This window comes from Ranitomeya imitator, chromosome 6 (genome assembly GCF_032444005.1).
Source record: "Ranitomeya imitator isolate aRanImi1 chromosome 6, aRanImi1.pri, whole genome shotgun sequence".
NCBI lineage: Eukaryota > Metazoa > Chordata > Amphibia > Anura > Dendrobatidae > Ranitomeya > Ranitomeya imitator.
The window spans coordinates 539,612,047-539,639,402 of NC_091287.1; the positions used below are offsets into that span (position 1 = coordinate 539,612,047).

A 27,356-nucleotide genomic window follows, 5' to 3' on the forward strand; every position below is an offset into this window, starting at 1 on the left:
AAGACCACGCAGAGTGTGCAAAAAGACCTCCGCACCGACTCACGGTGCTAAGGTGCCACTCTGCATCCCAGAGCTTCCAGCTAGCAAGACAAAATCATGACAACCAGCTGGACAAGGAAACAATGAACAAATAATAACTATCAGGAACTTAGCTTCTGCTGGAGAAGACAGGTCACCAGAGAGAGCCAAGAGCGAACTGAACCAATGCAGAAACATTGACAGCTGGCATGGAGTAACGATTTGAGTGGAGTTAAATAGAGCAGCCAACCAAAGGATAAACCACGTCACCTGTGTAAGGAACCTCAGAAGCAGCAGCTTCACTCACAGCCACCAGAGGGAGTCCATGGACAGAACTCGCCGAAGTACCATTCACGACCACAGGAGGGAGTTCGACAACAGAATTCACAACAATAGTGGCAGTATTATAGTAGTTATATTCTTGTACATTGTGGCAGTATTATAGTAGTTATATTCTTGTACATAGGGAACAGTATTATAGCAGTTATATTCTTGTACATAGGGAACAGTATTATAGTAGTTATATTCTTGTACATAGGAGCAGTATTATAGTAGTCATATTCTTGTACATAGGGGCAGTATTATAGTAGTTATATCCTTGTACATAGGGGCAGTATTATAGTAGTTATATCCTTGTACATAGGGGCAGTATTATAGTAGTTGTATTCTTGTACATAGGAGCAGTATTATAGTAGTTATATTCTTGTACATAGGAGCAGTATTATAGTAGTTAATGAGGGAAAAATGAGAGGAGGGGGCAAATGAGAGGCATGAGGGGTAAAATGAGAGGCGTGAGGGCAAAATAAGAGGAGTGAGGGGGGAAAATGAGAGATGTGAGGGGGAAATTGAGAGGCGTGAGGGGGAAATTGAGAGGCGTGAGGGGGAAATTGAGAGGCGTGATGGGGAAATTGAGAGGCGTGATGGGGAAATGTGAGACGTAATCAGAAAATGAGAGGCGTGATGGGAAAATGAGGGAAGTGATGGGAAAATGAGAGAAGTGAGGGGAAAATGAGAGAAGTGAGGGGAAAATGAGAGAAGTGAGGGGAAAATGAGAGAAGTGAGGGGAAAATGAGAGATGTGAGGAGGAAAATGAGAGATGTGAGGGGGAAAATGAGAGGAATGAGGGGAAAATGAGAGGTGTGAGGAGGAAAATGAGAGATGTGAGGGGGAAAATGAGAGATGTGAGGGGGAAAATGAGAGGAATGAGGGGAAAATGAGAGGTGTGAGGAGGAAAATGAGAGATGTGAGGGGGAAAATGAGAGATGTGAGGGGGAAAATGAGAGAAGTGAGGGGGAAAATGAGAGAAGTGAGGGGAAAATGAGAGGTGTGAGGGGAAAATGAGAGATGTGAGGAGGAAAATGAGAGATGTCAGGGGAAAATGAGAGAAGTGAGGAACTGCTGCAGTATGAGGCTGTGCATAGAGAAGAGCGAGGCGCTGCAGGTGGAGGCTGTGTATAAGGCCACATTCACACGTTCAGTATTTGGTCAGTATTTTACCTCAGTTTTTATAAGCCAAAACCACGAGTGGGAGAAAAATACAGAAGTGGTGACGTGTTTCTAATAAACTTTTCCTCTGATTGCTTTACTCCAAGTTTTAGCTCACAAATACTGAGGTAAAAATACTGACCAAATAACATGTGGACGAGGTCAAAAGAAGAAAAGTGTGGTGCTGCAGAAGAAGTAGGCTGTGCATACGATACTCGTTACTGCAATTAGTGCAATTTCTCTCGGGATGAACGGTTTCCAGTTGTATTTGGAAGAGGAGTGTGAGGAGCTGCCGGAGGAGGCGACCATAAAGGAGAAAAGCCGTGCTGCAGAAAAATGCTGTGTATAAAGGAGGAGTGCGAGGTGCCGGAGGAATAAGGCCCCATAACTGTCGCCGTTTAAAAGTCGTATTGGCAGTCGTTAAGGGGTTAATATCGTGCTCAAAGAAAACGTTTACTTCAACAAAATGGCGCCGGCTGTGTTCCGTGTACCAGTGCGGCAGAGTTGCTATGCTCAACGGCGACATGTTCAAGAGTTGGAACTGCCAACAAATCTGTTCATCTTTGCATGTTGTTTATCAAAAGGCATATTGATAAAATACTATCAATACTTGGCTAATCATTTAGTTAATTTGTTTTGCAAACCTGTAGTGTTGAGTAATGATGTGAAATGTTTTTATATGCAATATAATCATTATAATTAGTTACTATGCCCGGGCAACGTCGGCTCTTCAAATAGTTTTACTATAAAACCAAACTTTCAATAGTTCGGGAATACAAGTCATCCATTTTAGGAAATAACCAAGAATCTCAATTTTCATAATCTCCATCCCACGGCACAGTCGTCCCTTCATATTAAGACTCTCCTCCTCCTTTTCTTACACTCGGACCTTGCAGATTCCAGATTACCAGACGGCCATTCTCCACGCCGTCCACGTCCTACAGCAGTAAGCACTGTGCTAAATTACAAAGCAGCTCGTGCAATTTCCATCCGCACGTCCCCGCGGCGGAGGCGTGCTTTGTCTCTGCTTCGTATCGCCAGACGGAATATTTTTCACTTAAAATTAACAGATCAATTAAGTGAGTGCTCCGCTGCATAATCGGAGGAAGTATTAACGGATCAGACAGATATACGGAGCGTGGAAATGCTACAGGAGGCCAGAGGGACACAAATGACCAGGGAGAAAAAGAAGCGTGTGTTATTCAGGGGATCTATCAAATAGGAGCATAACGAAAGAATGAAAAACACAGAAACACGACCTGGAAATAAGGAGACAGATTCTCATGTCAGAAATAAACTCCCAGCATGTTCTAGAAAGAGGCAAAGATTTCATATCCTCAGCAATGGTCAGTACTCACTGGTACAAAACCAGTAATAGCGCACTGGGGAAAGCTAACAGCGGGGGAAGGAAGGAAGGAAAAGGGGCAATAACAGAAACAATCACAAGATCAATCTCCCTTATGTCTACTAAATAACTACTACAATAATACTGCCCCATGTACAAGAATATAATTACTATAATACTGCCCCTATGTACAAGAATATGACTACTATAATACTGCTCCTATATACAAGAATATAACTACTATAATACTGCTCCTATGTACAAGAATATAACTACTATAATACTGCTCCTATGTACAAGAATATAACTACTATAATACTGCTCCTATATACAAGAATATAACTACTATAATACTGCCCCTATGTACAAGAATATAACTACTATAATACTGCCCCTATGTACAAGAATATAACTACTATAATACTGCCCTATGTACAAGAATATAACTACTATAATACTGCTCCTATGTACAAGAATATAACTACTATAATACTGCTCCTATGTACAAGAATATAACTACTATAATACTGCCCCTATGTACAAGAATATAACTACTATAATACTGCCCCTATATACAAGAATATAACTACTATAATACTGCCCCTATGTACAAGAATATAACTACTATAATACTGCTCCTATGTACAAGAATATAACTACTATAATACTGCCCTATGTACAAGAATATAACTACTATAATACTGCTCCTATGTACAAGAATATAACTTCTATAATACTGCCCCTATGTACAAGAATATAACTACTATAATACTGCTCCTATGTACAAGAATATAACTACTATAATACTGACCCTATGTACAAGAATATAACTACTATAATACTGCCCCTACGTACAAGAATATAACTACTATAATACTGCTCCTATGTACAAGAATATAACTACTATAATACTGCCCCTACGTACAAGAATATAACTACTATAATACTGCTCCTATGTACAGGAATATAACTACTATAATACTGCCCCCTATGTACAAGAATATAACTACTATAATACTGCTCCTATGTACAAGAATATAACTACTATAATACTGCTCCAATGTACAAGAATATAACTACTATAATACTGCTCCTATGTACAAGAATATAACTACTATAATACTGCTCCTATGTACAAGAATATAACTACTATAATACTGCTCCAATGTACAAGAATATAACTACTATAATACTGCCCTATGTACAAGAATATAACTACTATAATACTGCTCCTATGTACAAGAATATAACTACTATAATACTGCTCCTATGTACAAGAATATAACTACTATAATACTGCTCCTATGTACAAGAATATAACTACTATAATACTGCTCCTATGTACAAGAATATAACTACTATAATACTGCCTCTATATACAAGAATATAACTACTATAATACTGCTCCTATGTACAAGAATATAACTACTATAATACTGCTCCTATGTACAAGAATATAACTACTATAATACTGCCCCTATGTACAAGAATATAACTACTATAATACTGCCCCCTATGTACAAGAATATAACTACTATAATACTGCTCCTATGTACAAGAATATAACTACTATAATACTGCCCTATGTACAAGAATATAACTACTATAATACTGCTCCTATGTACAAGAATATAACTACTATAATACTGCTCCTATGTACAAGAATATAACTACTATAATACTGCTCCTATGTACAAGAATATAACTACTATAATACTGCTCCTATGTACAAGAATATAACTACTATAATACTGCCCCTATGTACAAGAATATAACTACTATAATACTGCCCCCTATGTACAAGAATATAACTACTATAATACTGCTCCTATGTACAAGAATATAACTACTATAATACTGCTCCTATGTACAAGAATATAACTACTATAATACTGCTCCTATGTACAAGAATATAACTACTATAATACTGCTCCAATGTACAAGAATATAACTACTATAATACTGCCCTATGTACAAGAATATAACTACTATAATACTGCTCCTATGTACAAGAATATAACTACTATAATACTGCTCCTATGTACAAGAATATAACTACTAAAATACTGCTCCTATTTACAAGAATATAACTACTATAATACTGCCTCTATATACAAGAATATAACTACTATAATACTGCACCTATGTACAAGAATATAACTACTATAATACTGCTCCTATGTACAAGAATATAACTACTATAATACTGCTCCTATGTACAAGAATATAACTACTTTAATACTGCTCCATATGTTCATGAATATAAGTAGTATAATACTGCTTCCATGTAGGATATATCTACAGTACAGCCTCATACTGTATGCACGATGTAGCGATTGCTCTTCTCTATCTTCTTTGATCTACTTACTTTTGTCACTGAAGAAAATATTCATCAAAGCCTTTTCCTTTTTCTCTGTAGATGAAGCTCCGATCACCTGTGATTCATTAGCCGAGTGCACAGCTGCAAAACCTTCCTGTTTACAAAGCCTTGTATGGGGGCAGAAGAGGAGTGAACAGTAGCTCGTTAACTTCTCATTTGTCACTTCAAAGAGGAGGCTGTTAGATCAGCGGTTAATAAGAATAATTTTTATGAAGCTCAGCAAGAAAATGAAATGAATATGTATTTAATGTTCTAAGAAAGTACTAAAGCCAAGAGAAGAAGGAAGAATAGATCCTAATATATGACAAATCTAATAAGAAAGCAATTCCTGCAAGGTATGATAATTTCTGCGTGTTCAGACCTATATACTTTTATATAGAAGCAGTATTATAGAAGTTATATCCTTGTACATAGGGGCAGTATTATAGTAGCTATATTCTTGTACATAGGGGCAGTATTATAGTAGCTATATTCTTGTACATAGGGGCAGTATTATAGTAGTTATATTCTTGTACATAGGGGCAGTATTATAGTAGTTATATTCTTGTACATAGGGGCAGTATTATAGTAGTTATATTCTTGTACATAGGAGCAGTATTATAGTAGTTATATTCTTGTACATAGGAGCAGTATTATAGTAGCTATATTCTTGTACATAGGGGCAGTATTATAGTAGCTATATTCTTGTACATAGGAGCAGTATTATAGTAGCTATATTCTTGTACACAGGAGCAGTATTATAGTAGTTATATTCTTGTATATAGGAGCAGTATTATAGTAGTTATATTCTTGTACATAGGGAGCAGTATTATAGTAGCTATATTCTTGTACATAGGAGCAGTATTATAGTAGCTATATTCTTGTACACAGGAGCAGTATTATAGTAGTTATATTCTTGTATATAGGAGCAGTATTATAGGAGTTATATTCTTGTATATAGGAGCAGTATTATAGGAGTTATATTCTTGTACATAGGGGCAGTATTATAGTAGTTATATTCTTGTACATAGGGGCAGTATTATAGTAGTTATATTCTTGTACACAGGAGCAGTATTATAGTAGCTATATTCTTGTACATAGGAGCAGTATTATAGTAGCTATATTCTTGTACACAGGAGCAGTATTATAGTAGTTATATTCTTGTATATAGGAGCAGTATTATAGGAGTTATATTCTTGTATATAGGAGCAGTATTATAGGAGTTATATTCTTGTACATAGGGGCAGTATTATAGTAGTTATATTCTTGTACATAGGGGCAGTATTATAGTAGTTATATTCTTGTACACAGGAGCAGTATTATAGTAGTTATATTCTTGTACATAGGGCAGTATTATAGTAGTTATATTCTTGTACATAGGAGCAGTATTATAGTAGTTATATTCTTGTACATAGGAGCAGTATTATAGTAGTTATATTCTTGTACACAGGAGCAGTATTATAGTAGTTATATTCTTGTACATAGGGAGCAGTATTATAGTAGCTATATTCTTGTACATAGGAGCAGTATTATAGTAGCTATATTCTTGTACACAGGAGCAGTATTATAGTAGCTATATTCTTGTACATAGGAGCAGTATTATAGTAGTTATATTCTTGTACACAGGAGCAGTATTATAGTAGTTATATTCTTGTACATAGGAGCAGTATTATAGTAGTTATATTCTTGTACACAGGAGCAGTATTATAGTAGTTATATTCTTGTACATAGGAGCAGTATTATAGTAGCTATATTCTTGTACATAGGAGCAGTATTATAGTAGTTATATTCTTGTACACAGGAGCAGTATTATAGTAGTTATATTCTTGTACATAGGAGCAGTATTATAGTAGCTATATTCTTGTACATAGGAGCAGTATTATAGTAGTTATATTCTTGTACATAGGAGCAGTATTATAGTAGTTATATTCTTGTACATAGGAGCAGTATTATAGTAGTTATATTCATGTACATGGGAGCAGTATTATAGTAGCTATATTCTTGTACATAGGGGCAGTATTATAGTAGTTATATTCTTGTACATAGGGGCAGTATTATAGTAGTTATATTCTTGTACATAGGGGCAGTATTATAGTAGCTATATTCTTGTACATAGGGGCAGTATTATAGTAGTTATATTCTTGTACATAGGGGCAGTATTATAGTAGTTATATTCTTGTACATAGGGGCAGTATTATAGTAGCTATATTCTTGTACATAGGGGCAGTATTATAGTAGTTATATTCTTGTACATAGGGGCAGTATTATAGTAGCTATATTCTTGTACATAGCAGCAGTATTATAATAGCTATATTCTTGTATATAGGAGCAGTATTATAGTAGTTATATTCTTGTACATAGGAGCAGTATTATAGTAGTTATATTCTTGTACAAAGGGAGCAGTATTATAGTAGTTATATTCTTGTATATAGGAGCAGTATTATAGTAGTTATATTCTTGTACAAAGGGAGCAGTATTATAGTAGCTATATTCTTGTATATAGGAGCAGTATTATAGTAGTTATATTCTTGTACATAGGAGCAGTATTATAGTAGTTATATTCTTGTACATAGGGGCTGTATTATAGTAGTTATATTCTTGTACATAGTGGCAGTATTATAGTAGTTATATTCTTGTACATTGGAGCAGTATTATAGTAGTTATATTCTTGTACAAAGGGGCAGTATTATAGTAGTTATATTCTTGTATATAGGAGCAGTATTATAGTAGTTATATTCTTGTACAAAGGGAGCAGTATTATAGTAGTTATATTCTTGTACATAGGAGCAGTATTATAGTAGTTATATTCTTGTACATAGGGGCAGTATTATAGTAGTTATATTCTTGTACATAGGGGCAGTATTATAGTAGTTATATTCTTGTACATAGGGGCAGTATTATAGTAGTTATATTCTTGTACATAGGGGCAGTATTATAGTAGTTATATTCTTGTACATAGTGGCAGTATTATAGTAGTTATATTCTTGTACATAGGGAGCAGTATTATAGTAGTTATATTCTTGTACATAGTGGCAGTATTATAGTAGTTATATCCTTGTACACCATGAATTGAGAAGGAATGATCAGTCCAGGAGGAGAAAGAAGCAGATTTCTCCGATGAGATTATATTACAAAGTTGCTTGTTTTCATGTTAACTATTGATTTATCCCAGGGATTCCTTGTCTGCATTTACACATCTTTCTACCGGCGGTATATATTAGTACAGTACATTTACAGATATATCGAGCACATCTCATGGTAATAATGTGATGTGTTACACTGTATCTATGTGTCAGTACACTGGATGACAGGTATTGTTGTCAGCCATTCATTAGGTATTGCAGAAAAGCGGGCAAACAATCTGCACGTTCTTCCCTTGTATACATGTATACACAGGCGCATACGGTTTTTTTATCCACAGATGTGACCCTGGCCCTTACGACTTGCATTATGGGTACGTTTGCCTTTCTTGCCCGCAGCGATGTACTTTTATGAGCCTTACGTCCTGGTTATTAGCGCACAATAGTGTGGGATTACCAGTGCACTTCAGTAAGCGTGCAAAGACAAGCAGCACAACAATGACGAGTTAAGTGACTCACATCCGAGTGCCGCGTGCCCGGCTCGCCCCATCGATACCTTACTGCCATAGTCAGGACTCAATCCTAGTATTCCGTCAATCTTCAACCTTTTTCTTAGAAGAAAATAAGTTGTTTCTTTGCTATAAACTGGCAGTAAGAAAGCGAGAAAATATCCAGTATGGTCGAGATTGTGGTGCCTACATGCAGCAGGGGGTAGTCGATGGCCAATCTGCGGAAAAGAGGGGGGGAATGTACTGGTCGCCAGATCCGTACCGGAGTCTCAACTTGGTTGTTTTAGATTACGGGGGTCCCAGAAGTCGAATCCTTAAGTTACCACTGTAAGTGCTATCCATACGGCACAAGCATACACACTAGCTCGGTTTTGACAAAGCATCATGACAGTATCATTAATTTTAAAAGGTGCTTTGTTAAATGACATTTCCCCTTTAAATCCTATAATATCAGTAGATGCATAAATTAGAAGTGATCCGGCTCCATAACGCGCCCATCCCCCACACCGACGCCTCAAAGACAGGCGGAAAATAATAAGCTAAAGCGTCCTGTACAGAGACATAACAGAAGTCGCCCTCGGGCAAATGTTCCTGCTGGGAAGACGTGGAGAAGATCCTGGAGATGAGTCCATTACGCCGCACTTCTGGGTTAACCCTTTGTTGTGTCTTACACTTTTTCAACCTTAAAAGTTTCAAGAAAGTTGCTAACTTTTTTTTTTATGTAACATGTCAAAAATGGATGACACACTAAGAGAGAGAGGCAGAGGAGAAGATCGTTCTGACTCCCGTTAGCGCACTCCTTTCTTCAACCAAAAATGGAGTTTTGAGACTCCTGTTTTCAAAGGGAAAAAGTCTGAACATCTTGACAAGGATAAAACGGGGCCCCGACTGCTACAAGATTGGGGGTTCTCTGTGTGTGAAGCAACTTCTCCACTGAATTCTTAAAGAACTGCTGCTAGGAATCAGTGAAAAGAACATAGTTAAGAAGAACCCGTAATTTACCACGAATATCTAAATTTGTTACCTGGTATGGACGCCGCTGTTCTCCTGATTTCGGAAATGTTTTTCTTTTGATCCTGCGACACTCCGTTCCCGAGATATGCTCCATTTTCCCCTGTGTATAAATCTAGTCTTGTTAGCCAATTGGGTGTGGTATTTAAGAACACGCCCACAAGGAGCAGTTGAGGGCCACGCCCACTCAGTAAAAAAAAAATATTTTGAGGAGGCCATATCTCAGGAACGGAGAGGCGCAGGAACAAACGAAAAACAGCGCCGGATTCAGGAGAACAGCGGCATTTATGTTAGGTTAGAATAAATATATGTATTTATGGCAGGTTCTTTTTAAAGGGGTTGTGCAGCATCATGAATTTCAGATCACTTGGGATCAAACACGTGGCATCCCCCCAGGTCTGGTGTACTGAGCAGAAGGAGCTCATCTTCATACAGTGTAGTGGTCGTTCTCAGGTACTGCAACTCAGCCCTCATTGAAGTGAATAGGAGCTGAGCTGCAGTACCTGACAACAGCCACTATGCAGTGAATGGAGCTGTGGTCATCAGTATCCACTATAGAAAGGTTCCATAGGGAAGTCCTGTGTATACGCCATAGCCAAGGATAATACCATGCATGACAAATCCATCACTGCTCCATCTAGTCAGACATAGCAGAGACTAATTCATCATGGAACTTTCATTTACGCAATATATAATTGCAAAAGATACAAAGGCATGACTTTGTCCTAAAATCCTACCACTGTCCAAATTCTTGTAATCCCTACACCCCATCATGCTGACTCTAGAGTAAAGCCGTCAGCCATGCCTAACGTTAACCCCTCCAACCCCCCTCCCGCATTGTGTCCCCTTAAGGGTCATTTCTATGCATAATTCAGAAGCCTCTTTGCATCTCGATCACTTGGCTCCGAAGCTTCAAAACTAATCAAATTTGGAAGAGCCGTTTACCCTTGGAACTAAACGCGCTTGTGTCACGGCCATCTGATATCTGACCAAGAACCAGCGCCAAATCATATACGCTGCGGAATAAAAGCTGTCAATGTGTATGCCTTACAAATGAACGTCTTATATTGTCCAGATCCACAAAATCGTCCATGACAGACTCTGTTGAAAGATTGAGCATGTGGGATTTCGACATGCCCAATCCCGTCTTCTACCAGATAGAAGGCGGAGGTGTCTAGCAGAGGTTTACCCTCCTCTTCCTAGGTGTATGGAAAGGGGAAAAATTTGTCCAAAGATGATATAAGCAATCTAATGTGTGGCCAATTTAAAGGGATTGTCCAGGATTAAAAACAAAGATTTTTTTTTTAGATCCCTTTAAAAAGGAGGGAAAAAGTTGGGATGTAGCAAAGTTTTTAACCAGGGTAAGGGTGTAATTGCTGCTCATCATCGGGCCTCATAGGTTGACCATCGTAAGTGGACATGGCCGAACAGAGAGTCCTGGGGACCACCGGTGGATGATGGAAGAGGGAGCAGGAAACATGAAGAGGCTGATTAATAATTCTAATGATTTTCATTAAAGAGCAAAATGGACCAGAGTACCGGAAAGGAAAGGGGCCGATGATCACAAGAAGAAAAGATGAGAAGATCTTTCTTGTAACTTGAAGGTCGGACAATTAAGAACATTCTTGGTTCTTCCCTCACTTTCCCATATTAAAAAGTTCACTCCCAAGGAGTCAGCGATCTGTCACTAAACCACAGGAATGACATCTGTTCCCAAGAAAGTCAGAGGAGATGTCACTGAACCGACCAGTGGATTCACAACCTCTGGTCTTGGAGGGGCCATAAAAAGAGCCCGACCACCCTCACCTCATGCGAAAACACCATCCTTGTGCCAAAATGGGGCCTTAATCTGCTGCCGGTGTGTTCTCAAGACCCACCAAACAGAGCTTGAGACCCTCAGATTGTAAGACGCACGGACCACTGTATGTGGGACCGAGGTGGACAACGGGAGAAGCCAAAAGTAGCCCGAGACCAAGTGACATTGACCAATGTTTCAGCAGCTCCGGCTGAAGGAGCCATCGGCAGGTCAGGATCTGGTGTCCGGTGGGTTTATAGACTTCCACCAATGTGATAATGTGTCACATGGAGCGTACCTTTAAGATGGTCATGAATTGGGTCATGTACACCATAAACCTTTTATTTGGGGTCCTTGCAGTCAGTAACATGAAACCAGAAGAATAAAGACTAAGGAGTTTGCCTGGGATTGGGTAGATGTCCAAAATCACCTATTGTGAATGGTGGATCCTGTGTTATCTACTGTATATAGAGGTGTTATCAGTCATTGTACAGGAGGAGGAGGTGAGCTGTGACATCACCTATTGTGAATGGTGGATCCTGTGTTATCTACTCTATATAGAGGTGTTATCAGTCATTATACAGGAGGAGGTGAGCTGTGACATCACCTATTGTGAATGGTGGATCCTGTGTTATCTACTGTATATAGAGGTGTTATCAGTCATTGTACAGGAGGAGGAGGTGAGCTGTGACATCACCTATTGTGAATGGTGGATCCTGTGTTATCTACTGTATATAGAGGTGTTATCAGTCATTGTACAGGAGGAGGTGAGCTGTGAAATCACCTATTGTGAATGGTGGATCCTGTGTTATCTACTGTATATAGAGGTATTATCAGTCATTGTACAGGAGGAGGTGAGCTATGACATCACCTATTGTGAATGGTGGATCCTGTGTTATCTACTGTATATAGAGGTGTTATCAGTCATTGTACAGGAGGAGGTGAGCTGTGAAATCACCTATTGTGAATGGTGTATCCGGTGTTATCTACTGTATATAGAGGTGTTATCAGTCATTGTACAGGAGGAGGTGAGCTGTGACATCACCTATTGTGAATGAAGGATCTTGTGTTATCTACTGTATATAGAGATGTTATCAGTCATTGTACAGGAGGAGGAGGTGAGCTGTGACATCACCTATTGTGAATGGAGGATCCTGTGTTATCTACTGTGTATAGAGGTGTTATCAGTTATTGTACAGGAGGAGGAGGTGAGCTGTGACATCACCTATTGTGAATGGTGGATCCTGTGTTATCTACTGTATATAGAGGTGTCATCAGTCATTGTACAGGAGGAGGTGAGCTGTGATATCACCTATTGTGAATGGTGTATCCTGTGTTATCTACTGTATATAGAGGTGTCATCAGTCATTGTACAGGAGGAGGTGAGCTGTGATATCACCTATTGTGAATGGTGTATCCTGTGTTATCTACTGTATATAGAGGTGTTATCAGTCATTGCACAGGAGGAGGAGGTGAGCTGTGACATCACCTATTGTGAATGGTGGATCCTGTGTTATCTACTGTATATAGAGGTGTCATCAGTCATTGTACAGGAGGAGGTGAGCTGTGATATCACCTATTGTGAATGGAGGATCCTGTGTTATCTACTGTATATAGAGGTGTTATCGGTCATTGTACAGGAGGAGGTGGTGAGCTGTGACATCACCTATTGTGAATGGTGGATCCTGTGTTATCTACTGTATATAGAGGTGTTATCAGTCATTGTACAGGAGGAGGAGGTGAGCTGCGACATCACCTATTGTGAAGGGTGGATCTTGTATTATCTACTGTATATAGAGGTGTTATCAGTCATTGTACAGGAGAAGGAGGAGGTGAGCTGTGACAAATGCTGAAAACTCTTTGAGAACACAGGAACTATAAGTCTAAAAAAGCCCCAGTGGCTAGTGTGATAATTACAAGTTTTATATTTGTTTTTTTAAACTATAGATCATGATATATGAAAATTGCTAAAAAAAAATAAATTTTGAAATAAAAAATAAAATTTCACACTGGAGGAAGTAGAACAGCAGCTAACATCTGTACTGAGCTTCTCTCACTATGTCCTCCGTGTATATTACAAGATCTAGCTCCTGTAGTTCCAGGAAACCTCGGCCCCGGAACCTTTGGACTATTGATCAATTCTCCGGTAACATTGTTGTTGTGTACCGTGGCCTCAGCTTTCCTCCGAATTCTCCTCTCAGTTTAGACTTTACTATTATTCTATTAGTATCTTACTTCCTCGTAACCGATCGATCACCAAGTAGACGGCGAGGTCACGTCCTGAGCCGATATCATGGCCGGAGACTGAGCTCTGCTGCAATCACGGCTGCGTTCATGGGCAGAGCGGCCAATGTCACCAAAACAATAAATCCCATAAAAAAGCTGAATCGTCACTTTCACACTGACTTTTGGAGTGAATTTTGGAGCCAATTTTGCTCCAAAAACGACATCAAAAGTTGCCTGAAATACTAATTGAAGTTTCCTACTCATTTCAACTGTTTTTCCCCCACAGGTCAATTCTTGAGGAGTTTCTGTTGAAAAAAAAAAATCAGATAAATTGCAGTAAAACTCAAGTTTTGGACACTTTTTTTTTTTTTTAAATTATGGATTATGTTTAATTATTTGGAGAGGTTTCTGAACAGAGGAAAAAAGTCAGAACCTTCTGGTGCAACTCATCAAAAAACATAAAAAAAAAATTAAAAAAAAAACAAAAGAAAAATATTATGTTGGAACACAAAACAATCTAAAACTACATCAAAATACAGTAAAAAAAAAAATAGTAAAATAGTAAAAAGTACTGTATGTTCTTCCAAGACGTTTTTTGGCATAGCTTTGGACTGATTTTTTTTTTTTATTTTTTTTATTATTGTAGTCTAATTATTAACATTTTTTTAGCAGAAATTCCTACAAAAATCTGTTCCAAAATCTGCATATGAAAAAAATCCATCATACAGGTTAGACATCGCCAAGCATCCTGTTGATACTGACAGGTTTGGAGGAGAGTTTAATGTCTATGGTGGCCCCAAGACAGAAGATTGGAATTAAATATCCAGCATGTCAGATTTCGGACTACCGATCCATTTGACGCCTCTTGTTTTCCGCCGCCTTAGGCACATGCCTGTAACGGGCACTCAGATATGGCCTTCATTTCCTTTCGACACATAGGGAGGTGACTGGCATAAAACAAATTCGCTTTGAAAACAAAATATGATTTTGTGATACTCTGTCATAGGCGGTGTATGCTATATATTCCTATATGTGGCCACCCAGAGGTGGGGATGTGAATTACAGCCAGTCGAGGATTTTGTTTGCATAATTTATTTTAGTTTATATTTTGAGAAATTAAAGTGATTTACTAAAGTTCTTGCAAAGATTAGTACGGAAATATCTGCATCAGTGATGTGAGGTTGTCTTGAAAATTATAGAAAAAAAAATAAAAATAAATGAAAAATAAAAAATAAAATTAAAAAAATAAAAATTGCCCTCGTTCTGATACATTAATTTTATTATTTATTTTTTTTTGTTTTCCAGGATGAGATACTCTGGAAACATGGGGGAAGAAGCCTTCCCAGCCGGGCGATCCCAGTCCAGGAATGTGAGAAGTCATCCACACCACTGCTCGCGGCTGCCAAGTGCACTCAATAAGGTCTGTTCAGAGCCCCGGAGACCTGAGCCGGGCCGAGAGGGGCCCAGACAATGGGACCAAAATTGGAGTTTGGACAAAAAGTGACATGAGCTCATGAGAGAAAGGTAGATCGTCACCCTGGCCAAGATGTTCTAGATTACAGCGAGTTATTAGGGGACTGGAAAATCTGCACACAGGTCCTCAGGACTCGTCCACTCTCAGCCACTCATCAGTAAACAGGTTTTATCCAGCTATGATGGTCTTGTTCACGGCATTCCACAACTTTTAGGCATATTCTGATGGCTGTTTTCAAGTATTTTATCTAGAGCTGGATTCACGGCTCAGTACTACTGCATAGGGTCATCCATGCCGCTGTTGCTTTCTAACAAGTGTTTTTCTCCCCCCAGAGCTGGATTCACAGCTACACAGCTCAGCAGTGCTATATAATGTGCTCCATTACTGTTGATTCTAATAAGTGTTTCTCTTTTCCAGAGTTAGATTCACAGCTACACTGCTCAAAAGTGCTATATAATGTCCATTACTGCTGATTCTAATAAGTGTTTCTCTTTCTCAGAGCTAGATTTGCAGCTACACTGCTCAGCACTGTTAGATAATGTCCACCATACTTCTGCTGCTGCTTTCTAAAAACTGTTAATCTCCCCCACAGCTGGATTCACAGCTACACTACTCAGCACTGCTACATAATCCCACATGTCCTTCATTACTGTTGCTTTCTAATAAGTGTTTCTCTCTCCCAGGACTGGAATCACAGCTACAGTGCTCAGCACTGTTATATAATGTTTGCCATACTGCTGCTGATTTCTATTAAATGTTTATCTCTCCCAGAGCTGGATTCACAGATACACTAATCTGTACTGCTGTATAATGTACTCCATACTGCTGCTGCTTTCTAATAAGTGTTTATCTCAGAGCTGGATTCACAGCTACAATCCTCGGTACTGCTGTATAATGTCTTCCATGCTGTGCTTCTGGATATGTGCTACATAGAGATAGGGTAGCAAGAATCCCTCATGTCTGTGTGCTGTGTATGGAAGATCTCACAGCAGCTAATGTCCACCCACCAGCTCAGAGACAACTGAAATTTTCGAGATGGAAAAAAACGTATTAAAAATAAAAAGAAGCTGGATACAAGTCATAAAATGGCGAAAAATAGGGTTATTCCTCATGTACGCACAGGACAGTCACTTAAAGCTACAGCCACACCATAATCATTTAATTCTCACAGTGGAGAGTTTGCTACAATGTTCCAGTCAATGTAAAACATCTGACAAATATATCAGTGGCAGTCCGAGCTCTTTATTCCACGAAGGATCAAGAAGTATTGATGAAACTGTAGCAACCTGCTGGTTGGGAAAAGTATTAGACTAGGTTAGATTCATTAACAGCAAGCAGAGATCTTTAAAAACTTGACAAATTAACAAATGTCAGAATAATGGGGAATTGTGCAATACTAATAGTCCTTATATCAGAATAGTATGGGACATGGCGTCTCCGTGGCACAGGACGAGGCGCGAGACGTAGCCACTGCTGCATCCTATAAAGTTTCTCGCCTTTGTCTGCCGCGCAGCATTCAGAATCTTCCCCCATAAACCACCATAAATGTCCGCCACCTCCAACTTCCTCTAAAATGGATTTTAATTAATTTGATTTACACCAGAACTTTATAAAGGAGACCTCGGGGTAGGATTATATGGCACTGATCGGACGAGCCTCCACTAGATAGCAGCCAGGGGATAGGACTGGAAGAGAGGAAACAATGGGAAAGTCACAAATCACAAGACATAAAGGAGAAAAATTCAATACGATGTGTGACCGGTCATTATAATTGCCAGAAGGAGGAAGAGGGAACTAAACGGGTATCACAAAAAAGGACTGATAGCAACAGTCTATATAGGTCTTCTATGGAGAGTTCACCTTGGAAAGGTTTCAGAATGATTATAATTCACAGACAGCAAACAGAAATCTTGAAAAAAGTTGAATTAAAGCAAAAAGCAAATTGGGATGTATCCCTCACAGATGTCAAATTCTATGCTATCATATCTGTATAGTGGTTATAGTTCTGCAAATGATACAATTATAGACACCGACCTCCACCACTAGAGGGAGCTTCAGCATGTTTATTATTGAGTTCAATGGAAACTGTATAAATGACTATGTACTGCGCTCCCCCTAGTGGTGGCTGTGTAATAGAATAAGTTGAGCTCTTCCAAGCGGTGGCAGGATAAATTCATAAGTAATGAGCTCCCCCTAGTGGTGGCTGTATAAATTCATACGCACTGAGCTCCTCCTAGTGGAGGCTGTATATATTCATATGCACTGAGCTCCTCCTAGTGGTGGCTGTATATATTCATATGCACTGAGCTCCTCCTAGTGTTGGCTGTATAAATTCATACGCACTGAGCTCCCCCTAGTGGAGGCTGTATACATTTATATGTACTGAGCTCCTCCTAGTGGTGGCTGTATATATTCATATGCACTGAGCTCCTCCTAGTGGTGGCTGTATAAATTCATATGCACTGAGCTCCCCCTAGTGGAGGCTGTATACATTTATATGTACTGAGCTCCTCCTAGTGGTGGCTGTATATATTCATATGTACTGAGCTCCTCCTAGTGGTGGCTGTATATATTCATATGTACTGAGCTCCTCCTAGTGGTGGCTGTATAAATTCATATGCACTGAGCTCCCCCTAGTGGTGGCTGTATAAATTCATATGTACTGAGCTCCTCCTAGTGGTGGCTGTATAAATTCATACGTGTAGAGCTTTTCCTAGTGGTGGCTGTATATATTCATATGCACTGAGCTCCTCCTAGTGGAGGCTGTATAAATTCATACGTGTAGAGCTCCTCCTAGTGGTGGCTGTATATATTCATATGCACTGAGCTCCTCCTAGTGGAGGCTGTATAAATTCATATGTACTGAGCTCCCCCTAGTGGTGGCTGTATATATTCATATGCACTGAGCTCCTCCGAGTGGTGGCTGTATATATTCATATGTACTGAGCTCCTCCTAGTGGTGGCTGTATATATTCATATGTACTGAGCTCCTCCTAGTGGTGGCTGTATATATTCATATGCACTGAGCTCCTCCTAGTGGTGGCTGTATATATTCATATGCACTGAGCTCCTCCTAGTGGTGGCTGTATATATTCATATGTACTGAGCTCCTCCTAGTGGTGGCTGTATATATTCATATGCACTGAGCTCCTCCTAGTGGTGGCTGTATAAATTCATATGCACTGAGCTCCTCCTAGTGGTGGCTGTATATATTCATATGCACTGAGCTCCTCCTAGTGGTGGCTGTATAAATTCATATGCACTGAGCTCCCCCTAGTGGAGGCTGTATACATTTATATGTACTGAGCTCCTCCTAGTGGTGGCTGTATATATTCATATGTACTGAGCTCCTCCTAGTGGTGGCTGTATATATTCATATGTACTGAGCTCCTCCTAGTGGTGGCTGTATAAATTCATATGCACTGAGCTCCCCCTAGTGGTGGCTGTATAAATTCATATGTACTGAGCTCCTCCTAGTGGTGGCTGTATAAATTCATACGTGTAGAGCTTTTCCTAGTGGTGGCTGTATATATTCATATGCACTGAGCTCCTCCTAGTGGAGGCTGTATAAATTCATACGTGTAGAGCTCCTCCTAGTGGTGGCTGTATATATTCATATGCACTGAGCTCCTCCTAGTGGAGGCTGTATAAATTCATATGTACTGAGCTCCCCCTAGTGGTGGCTGTATATATTCATATGCACTGAGCTCCTCCTAGTGGTGGCTGTATATATTCATATGTACTGAGCTCCTCCTAGTGGTGGCTGTATATATTCATATGTACTGAGCTCCTCCTAGTGGTGGCTGTATATATTCATATGCACTGAGCTCCTCCTAGTGGTGGCTGTATATATTCATATGCACTGAGCTCCTCCTAGTGGTGGCTGTATATATTCATATGTACTGAGCTCCTCCTAGTGGTGGCTGTATATATTCATATGCACTGAGCTCCTCCTAGTGGTGGCTGTATAAATTCATATGCACTGAGCTCCCCCTAGTGGTGGCTGAATAAATTCATATGTACTGAGCTCCTCCTAGTGGAGGCTGTATAAATTCATACGTGTAGAGCTCCTCCTAGTGGTGGCTGTATATATTCATATGCACTGAGCTCCTCCTAGTGGAGGCTGTATAAATTCATACGTGTAGAGCTCCTCCTAGTGGTGGCTGTATATATTCATATGCACTGAGCTCCTCCTAGTGGAGGCTGTATAAATTCATATGTACTGAGCTCCCCCTAGTGGTGGCTGTATATATTCATATGCACTGAGCTCCTCCTAGTGGTGGCTGTATATATTCATATGTACTGAGCTCCTCCTAGTGGTGGCTGTATATATTCATATGCACTGAGCTCCTCCTAGTGGAGGCTGTATAAATTCATACGTGTAGAGCTCCTCCTAGTGGTGGCTGTATATATTCATATGCACTGAGCTCCTCCTAGTGGAGGCTGTATAAATTCATATGTACTGAGCTCCCCCTAGTGGTGGCTGTATATATTCATATGCACTGAGCTCCTCCTAGTGGTGGCTGTATATATTCATATGTACTGAGCTCCTCCTAGTGGTGGCTGTATATATTCATATGTACTGAGCTCCTCCTAGTGGTGGCTGTATATATTCATATGCACTGAGCTCCTCCTAGTGGTGGCTGTATATATTCATATGCACTGAGCTCCTCCTAGTGGTGGCTGTATATATTCATATGTACTGAGCTCCTCCTAGTGGTGGCTGTATATATTCATATGCACTGAGCTCCTCCTAGTGGTGGCTGTATAAATTCATACGCACTGAGCTCCTCCTAGTGGTGGCTGTATATATTCATATGCACTGAGCTCCTCCTAGTGGTGGCTGTATAAATTCATATGCACTGAGCTCCCCCTAGTGGAGGCTGTATACATTTATATGTACTGAGCTCCTCCTAGTGGTGGCTGTATATATTCATATGTACTGAGCTCCTCCTAGTGGTGGCTGTATATATTCATATGTACTGAGCTCCTCCTAGTGGTGGCTGTATAAATTCATATGCACTGAGCTCCCCCTAGTGGTGGCTGTATAAATTCATATGTACTGAGCTCCTCCTAGTGGTGGCTGTATAAATTCATACGTGTAGAGCTTTTCCTAGTGGTGGCTGTATATATTCATATGCACTGAGCTCCTCCTAGTGGAGGCTGTATAAATTCATACGTGTAGAGCTCCTCCTAGTGGTGGCTGTATATATTCATATGCACTGAGCTCCTCCTAGTGGAGGCTGTATAAATTCATATGTACTGAGCTCCCCCTAGTGGTGGCTGTATATATTCATATGCACTGAGCTCCTCCTAGTGGTGGCTGTATATATTCATATGTACTGAGCTCCTCCTAGTGGTGGCTGTATATATTCATATGTACTGAGCTCCTCCTAGTGGTGGCTGTATATATTCATATGCACTGAGCTCCTCCTAGTGGTGGCTGTATATATTCATATGCACTGAGCTCCTCCTAGTGGTGGCTGTATATATTCATATGTACTGAGCTCCTCCTAGTGGTGGCTGTATATATTCATATGCACTGAGCTCCTCCTAGTGGTGGCTGTATAAATTCATATGCACTGAGCTCCCCCTAGTGGTGGCTGAATAAATTCATATGTACTGAGCTCCTCCTAGTGGAGGCTGTATAAATTCATACGTGTAGAGCTCCTCCTAGTGGTGGCTGTATATATTCATATGCACTGAGCTCCTCCTAGTGGAGGCTGTATAAATTCATACGTGTAGAGCTCCTCCTAGTGGTGGCTGTATATATTCATATGCACTGAGCTCCTCCTAGTGGAGGCTGTATAAATTCATATGTACTGAGCTCCCCCTAGTGGTGGCTGTATATATTCATATGCACTGAGCTCCTCCTAGTGGTGGCTGTATATATTCATATGTACTGAGCTCCTCCTAGTGGTGGCTGTATATATTCATATGCACTGAGCTCCTCCTAGTGGAGGCTGTATAAATTCATACGTGTAGAGCTCCTCCTAGTGGTGGCTGTATATATTCATATGCACTGAGCTCCTCCTAGTGGAGGCTGTATAAATTCATATGCACTGAGCTCCCCCTAGTGGTGGCTGTATATATTCATATGCACTGAGCTCCTCCTAGTGGAGGCTGTATAAATTCATATGCACTGAGCTCCCCCTAGTGGTGGCTGTATATATTCATATGCACTGAGCTCCTCCTAGTGGTGGCTGTATATATTCATACGTGTAGAGCTCCCCCTAGTGGTGGCTGTATATATTCATATGCACTGAGCTCCTCCTAGTGGTGGCTGTATATATTCATACACACTGAGCTCCCCCTAGTGGTGGCTGTATATATTCATATGTACTGAGCTCCTCCTAGTGGTGGCTGTATATATTCATATGTACTGAGCTCCTCCTAGTGGTGGCTGTATATATTCATACGCACTGAGCTCCCCCTAGTGGTGGCTGTATATATTCATATGCACTGAGCTCCTCCTAGTGGTGGCTGTATATATTCATACGCACTGAGCTCCTCCTAGTGGTGGCTGTATATATTCATACGTGTAGAGCTCCCCCTAGTGGTGGCTGTATATATTCATATGTACTGAGCTCCTCCTAGTGGTGGCTGTATATATTCATATGTACTGAGCTCCTCCTAGTGGTGGCTGTATATATTCATATGTACTGAGCTCCTCCTAGTGGTGGCTGTATATATTCATACGCACTGAGTTCCCCCTAGTGGTGGCTGTATATATTCATATGCACTGAGCTCCTCCTAGTGGTGGCTGTATATATTCATATGCACTGAGCTCCTCCTAGTGGTGGCTGTATATATTCATATGCACTGAGCTCCTCCTAGTGGTGGCTGTATATATTCATACGTGTAGAGCTCCTCCTAGTGGTGGCTGTATATATTCATACGCACTGAGCTCCTCCTAGTGGTGGCTGTATATATTCATATGCACTGAGCTCCTCCTAGTGGTGGCTGTATATATTCATATGCACTGAGCTCCTCCTAGTGGTGGCTGTATATATTCATACGTGTAGAGCTCCTCCTAGTGGTGGCTGCATACATTCATAGCTGTTGCGCTTCTCTCACTTGGGGCTGTATAAATGTATACATATTCAGCTCCCCCTAGTGGTGGCTGCGGGCAGATGGCGTTTTATCATGTATCTCTATGGCTGTGTGAAGGAAAGCGGTGAATATGTAGCTCTGACTACAACATGGTTGTGAGACGGGCTCAGTACTCAGAATGTGGGAAGAGTTACTGGAATCCTTATGGGGGCATAGCGGCTGGCACTGTTATGGGGGCAGAGCCGTAGTGCTGATAGAAAACCAGTTGCTACACTGCTAAAGAGGCTTGGTGGTGGGCACCTTGGGTGGGGGATGACAATGGCTCGCAGCGTTAAAGGGCTACATTGCAGGAACTGTTGTGGAAACATTTGTGTTTGGGTGAGCAGAGTCGCTGGCACTGTAATTGCGCAGACTGGCTGGCACTTTGACGGAGGACATAATGGATGAAACTTTTAAGGGGCCATTGATTGCATTGTTGTGAAAACATCATTATTTTGCTTTTGTGTGGGCACAGTGGTTGGCACTTGTACAGGACGGAGGGGCTGGCACCGATACCGGGCACAGCAGTAAAGATATCATGGGAATACAGTTACCGCTGTAATATTGAGGTTTAGTGGCCGGTACTGTTAACGGGGCACATTGGGGGTGGTCTACTGGTTTGGTCATTACGTGGGTCCAGTATCTGGCACTGTTACTGGGCAGAACAGAGCAGCAGTAGTGCTGTAATGGCTGGCACTGTGCAGATGACACTGTTATAGGGGAACAGTAGTGCTGTAATGGTTAGAGAGGTTTGGCGGTTGGACCTTTTAGATCCCGAGAGTTCCATGGTTGGCACGTTTAGTGGGGACACAAATGGCGGGCACTGATGCTGGGGCACACTGGGTATTTGGGTCCAATGTCTGGCACTGTTATGGGGGGTACAGCAGTCATTTAATAGTAATAAGACTGCATTATTACGGGGGATTTTTAGCTGGCACCTTTCTTGGGTGGAGGGACACACCGTGGCTGGCGGCACTGTTGGGTGACCATATAGACTTAGGTATTATTAGAAGGGACAATTCTCGCCCTCGTAAACCCTGGAGGCCACTTCATTCTTGAGTTCTCGCTCAGGCAGCAAGTCTTTATACACTTCATGTAAAGTTTGTGCCCCCCTAGGCTCTGCTTCTGCAATGTGTCCAAGTCTCCCCGGACGGCCAGGACCGAGGAGCAGGAATTCAGACCATTTGAGGTTGCAGAAGGTTGAAGGATTAAACTTTCCGCTAATATTATAATTCACTGAGGAATTTTGTATTTACACCAGGCTGATAAGAAGGAACTAATGAGGAGCTGCCGGGAAGGACAAAGGACCAAACAAAGGACTACTTCATCGTCCCCTCGGGGGGTTACGTATTCTCTATAGGATCACACCCGAGATGTGGCCATCAGAACCCAGAGAAGCCAATGATCTGACACTTACTAAAGATGGTGAAGAATTGGAAGAGAAAGAAAATACTCTCAGGGAAGGGAACATGTGTGGCCAGAAATCGTGAACGTCTCCAGTACCCAAGGACGGGAGTCTGCTACATCAGCCTCCAATGTAGACGATCCGCTGACGCAAAGCCTCAGCTTGGACTCCAGAGATACAGGAACGTAGCAAACTGCATCATAACAAAAGCCGGGATCACATCCGGGTCAAAAGATCCATCTCAGATCCCGCAAAAAATACAGGAAAGATAGACCAAGATAGAAAACTCTGGAGAGGACCCCATGAAACAGAAAACAGGATCCATCAGGTGCAGCTGATCTCCTACGGGAGATGGATCTGCCATCATCATCACTGACCAAACACAGAAGAACAACGTGAATTAGGAATGCGGGTGTGAACAGAGATCTGTCTCCTCTACATCTGACTGTCTATTAGGGATCTAAAAAACAAAAAAAGGTTTGGCAAAGGCTCAACTCACCATGAAAAGTGGCTCATGGGCAAACTTTTTTTTTCCTGGATCATCCATCCATCCGCCCACCTATCCATCCATCCATCCTCCTCCCTCCTTACTCTCCGTTATCTCGTCATCCATCCATCCTCCTCCCTCCTTACTCTCCGGTATCTCTATCCATCCATCCTCCTCCCTCCTTACTCTCTAGTATCTCGTTATCCATCCATCCTCCAACCTTCTTACTCTCCGATATCTCTTCATCCATCCATCTCCCTCCTTACTCTCCGGTATCTCGTTATCCATCCATCCTCCTCCCTCCTTGCTCTCCGGTATCTCTATCCATTCATCCTCCTCCCTCCTCTCTGGTATCTCTATCCATCCATCCTCCTCCCTCCTCTCCGGTATCTCGTTATCCATCCATCCTCCTCGCTCCTTACTCTCCGGTATCTCTATCCATCCACCCTCCTCCCTCCTTACTCTCCGGTATCTCTTTATCCATCCATCCTCCTCCCTTCTTACTCTCCGATATCTCTATCCATCCATGCTCCTCCCTCCTTACTCTCCGGTATCTCTATCCATCCTCCTCCCTCCTTACTCTCCGGTATCTCTATCCATCCATCCTCCTCCCTCCTTACTCTCCGATATCTCTATCCATCCATGCTCCTCCCTCCTTACTCTCCGGTATCTCTATCCATCCATCCTCCTCCCTCCTTACTCTCCGGTATCTCTTTATCCATCCATCCTCCTCCCTCCTTACTCTCCGGTATCTCTATCCATCCATCCTCCTCCCTCCTTACTCTCCGGTATCTCGTTATCCATCCATCCTCCTCCCTCCTTACTCTCCGGTATCTCGTTATCCATCCATCCTCCTCCCTCCTTACTCTCCGGTATCTCTTTATCCATCCATCCTCCTCCCTCCTTACTCTCCGGTATCTCATTATCCATCCATGCTCCTCCCTCCTTACTCTCTAGTATCTCGTTATCCATCCATCCTCCTCCCTCCTTACTCTCCAGTATCTCGTTATCCATCCATCCTCCTCCCTCCTTACTCTCCGGTATCTCGTTATCCATCCATCCTCCTCCCTCCTTACTCTCCGGTATCGCTATCCATCCATCCTCCTCCATCCTTACTCTCCGGTACCTTGTTATCCATCCATCCTCCTCCCTCCTTACTCTCCGGTATATCGTTATCCATCCATCCTCCTCCCTCTCCGGTACGTTATTATCCATCCATCCTCCTCCCTCCTTACTCTCCGGTACCTTGTTATCCATCCATCCTCCTCCCTCCTTACTCTCCAGTATCTCGTTATCCATCCATCCTCCTCCCTCCTTACTCTCCGGTACCTTGTTATCCATCCATCCTCCTCCCTCCTTACTCTCCAGTATCTCGTTATCCATCCATCCTCCTCCCTCCTTACTCTCCGGTATCTCTATCCATCCATCCATCCTACTCCCCGGTATCTCTTTATCCATCCATCCTCCTCCCTCCTTACTCTCCGGTATCTCTATCCATCCATCCATCCTCCTCCCTCCTCTCTGGTATCTCTATCCATCCATCCTCCTCCCCGGTATCTCGTTATCCATCCATCCTCCTCCCTCCTTACTCTCCGGTATCTCTATCCTTCCATCCTCCTCCCTCCTTACACTCCGGTATCTCTTTATCCATCCATCCTCCTCCCTCCTTACTCTCCGGTATCTCATTATCCATCCATGCTCCTCCCTCCTTACTCTCCGGTATCTCTATCCATCCATCCTCCTCCCTCCTTACTCTCCGGTATCTCGTTATCCATCCATCCTCCTCCCTCCTTACTCTCCAGTATCTCTTCATCCATCCATCCTCCTCCCTCCTTACTCTCCGGTATCTCATTATCCATCCATGCTCCTCCCTCCTTACTCTCCAGTATCTCTATCCATCCATCCTCCTCCCTCCTTACTCTCCGGTATCTCGTTATCCATCCATCCTCCTCCCTCCTTACTCTCCGGTATCACTATCCATCCATCCTCCTCCATCCTTACTCTCCGGTACCTTGTTATCCATCCATCCTCCTCCCTCCTTACTCTCCGGTATATCGTTATCCATCCATCCTCCTCCCTCTCCGGTACGTTATTATCCATCCATCCTCCTCCCTCCTTACTCTCTAGTATCTCGTTATCCATCCATCCTCCTCCCTCCTTACTCTCCGGTACCTTGTTATCCATCCATACTCCTCCCTCCTTACTCTCCAGTCTCTCGTTATCCATCCATCCTCCTCCCTCCTTACTCTCCGGTATCTCTTTATCCATCCATCCTCCTCCCTCCTTACTCTCTAGTATCTCGTTATCCATCCATCCTCCTCCCTCCTTACTCTCCGGTATCTCTATCCATCCATCCATCCTCCTCCCTCCTCTCTGGTATCTCTATCCATCCATCCTCCTCCCCGGTATCTCGTTATCCATCCATCCTCCTCCCTCCTTACTCTCCGGTATCTCTATCCTTCCATCCTCCTCCCTCCTTACTCTCCGGTATCTCTTTATCCATCCATCCTCCTCCCTCCTTACTCTCCGGTATCTCATTATCCATCCATGCTCCTCCCTCCTTACTCTCCGGTATCTCTATCCATCCATCCTCCTCCCTCCTTACTCTCCGGTATCTCGTTATCCATCCATCCTCCTCCCTCCTTACTCTCCGGTACCTTGTTATCCATCCATCCTCCTCCCTCCTTACTCTCCAGTATCTCGTTATCCATCCATCCTCCTCCCTCCTTACTCTCCGGTATCTCTATCCATCCATCCTCCTCCCTCCTCTCTGGTATCTCTATCCATCCATCCTCCTCCCTCCTTACTCTCTAGTATCTCGTTATCCATCCATCCTCCTCCCTCCTTACTCTCCGGTATCTCTATCCATCCATCCATCCTCCTCCCTCCTCTCTGGTATCTCTATCCATCCATCCTCCTCCCCGGTATCTCGTTATCCATCCATCCTCCTCCCTCCTTACTCTCCGGTATCTCTATCCTTCCATCCTCCTCCCTCCTTACTCTCCGGTATCTCTTTATCCATCCATCCTCCTCCCTCCTTACTCTCCGGTATCTCATTATCCATCCATGC

At 41.8% G+C, this 27,356-nt stretch overlaps 1 protein-coding gene across 2 annotated transcripts in view; it reads right to left on the minus strand.

Moving 5' to 3' along the window:
- The window catches only part of ST3GAL1 (ST3 beta-galactoside alpha-2,3-sialyltransferase 1), a 171,711-nt gene that overhangs the window by 75,814 nt on the left and 68,541 nt on the right, over positions 1-27,356 (minus strand). Inside the window, exon 1 of one of the 2 annotated variants that reach the window (XM_069731945.1) lies at positions 5,217-5,330. The exons of the other annotated variant lie outside the window; for it this stretch is intronic. The gene's annotated coding sequence lies outside the window, so the exon portion shown is untranslated. Of the gene's footprint in view, positions 1-5,216; positions 5,331-27,356 lie in introns of those variants that run through there. 2 annotated transcript variants of the gene reach the window in all.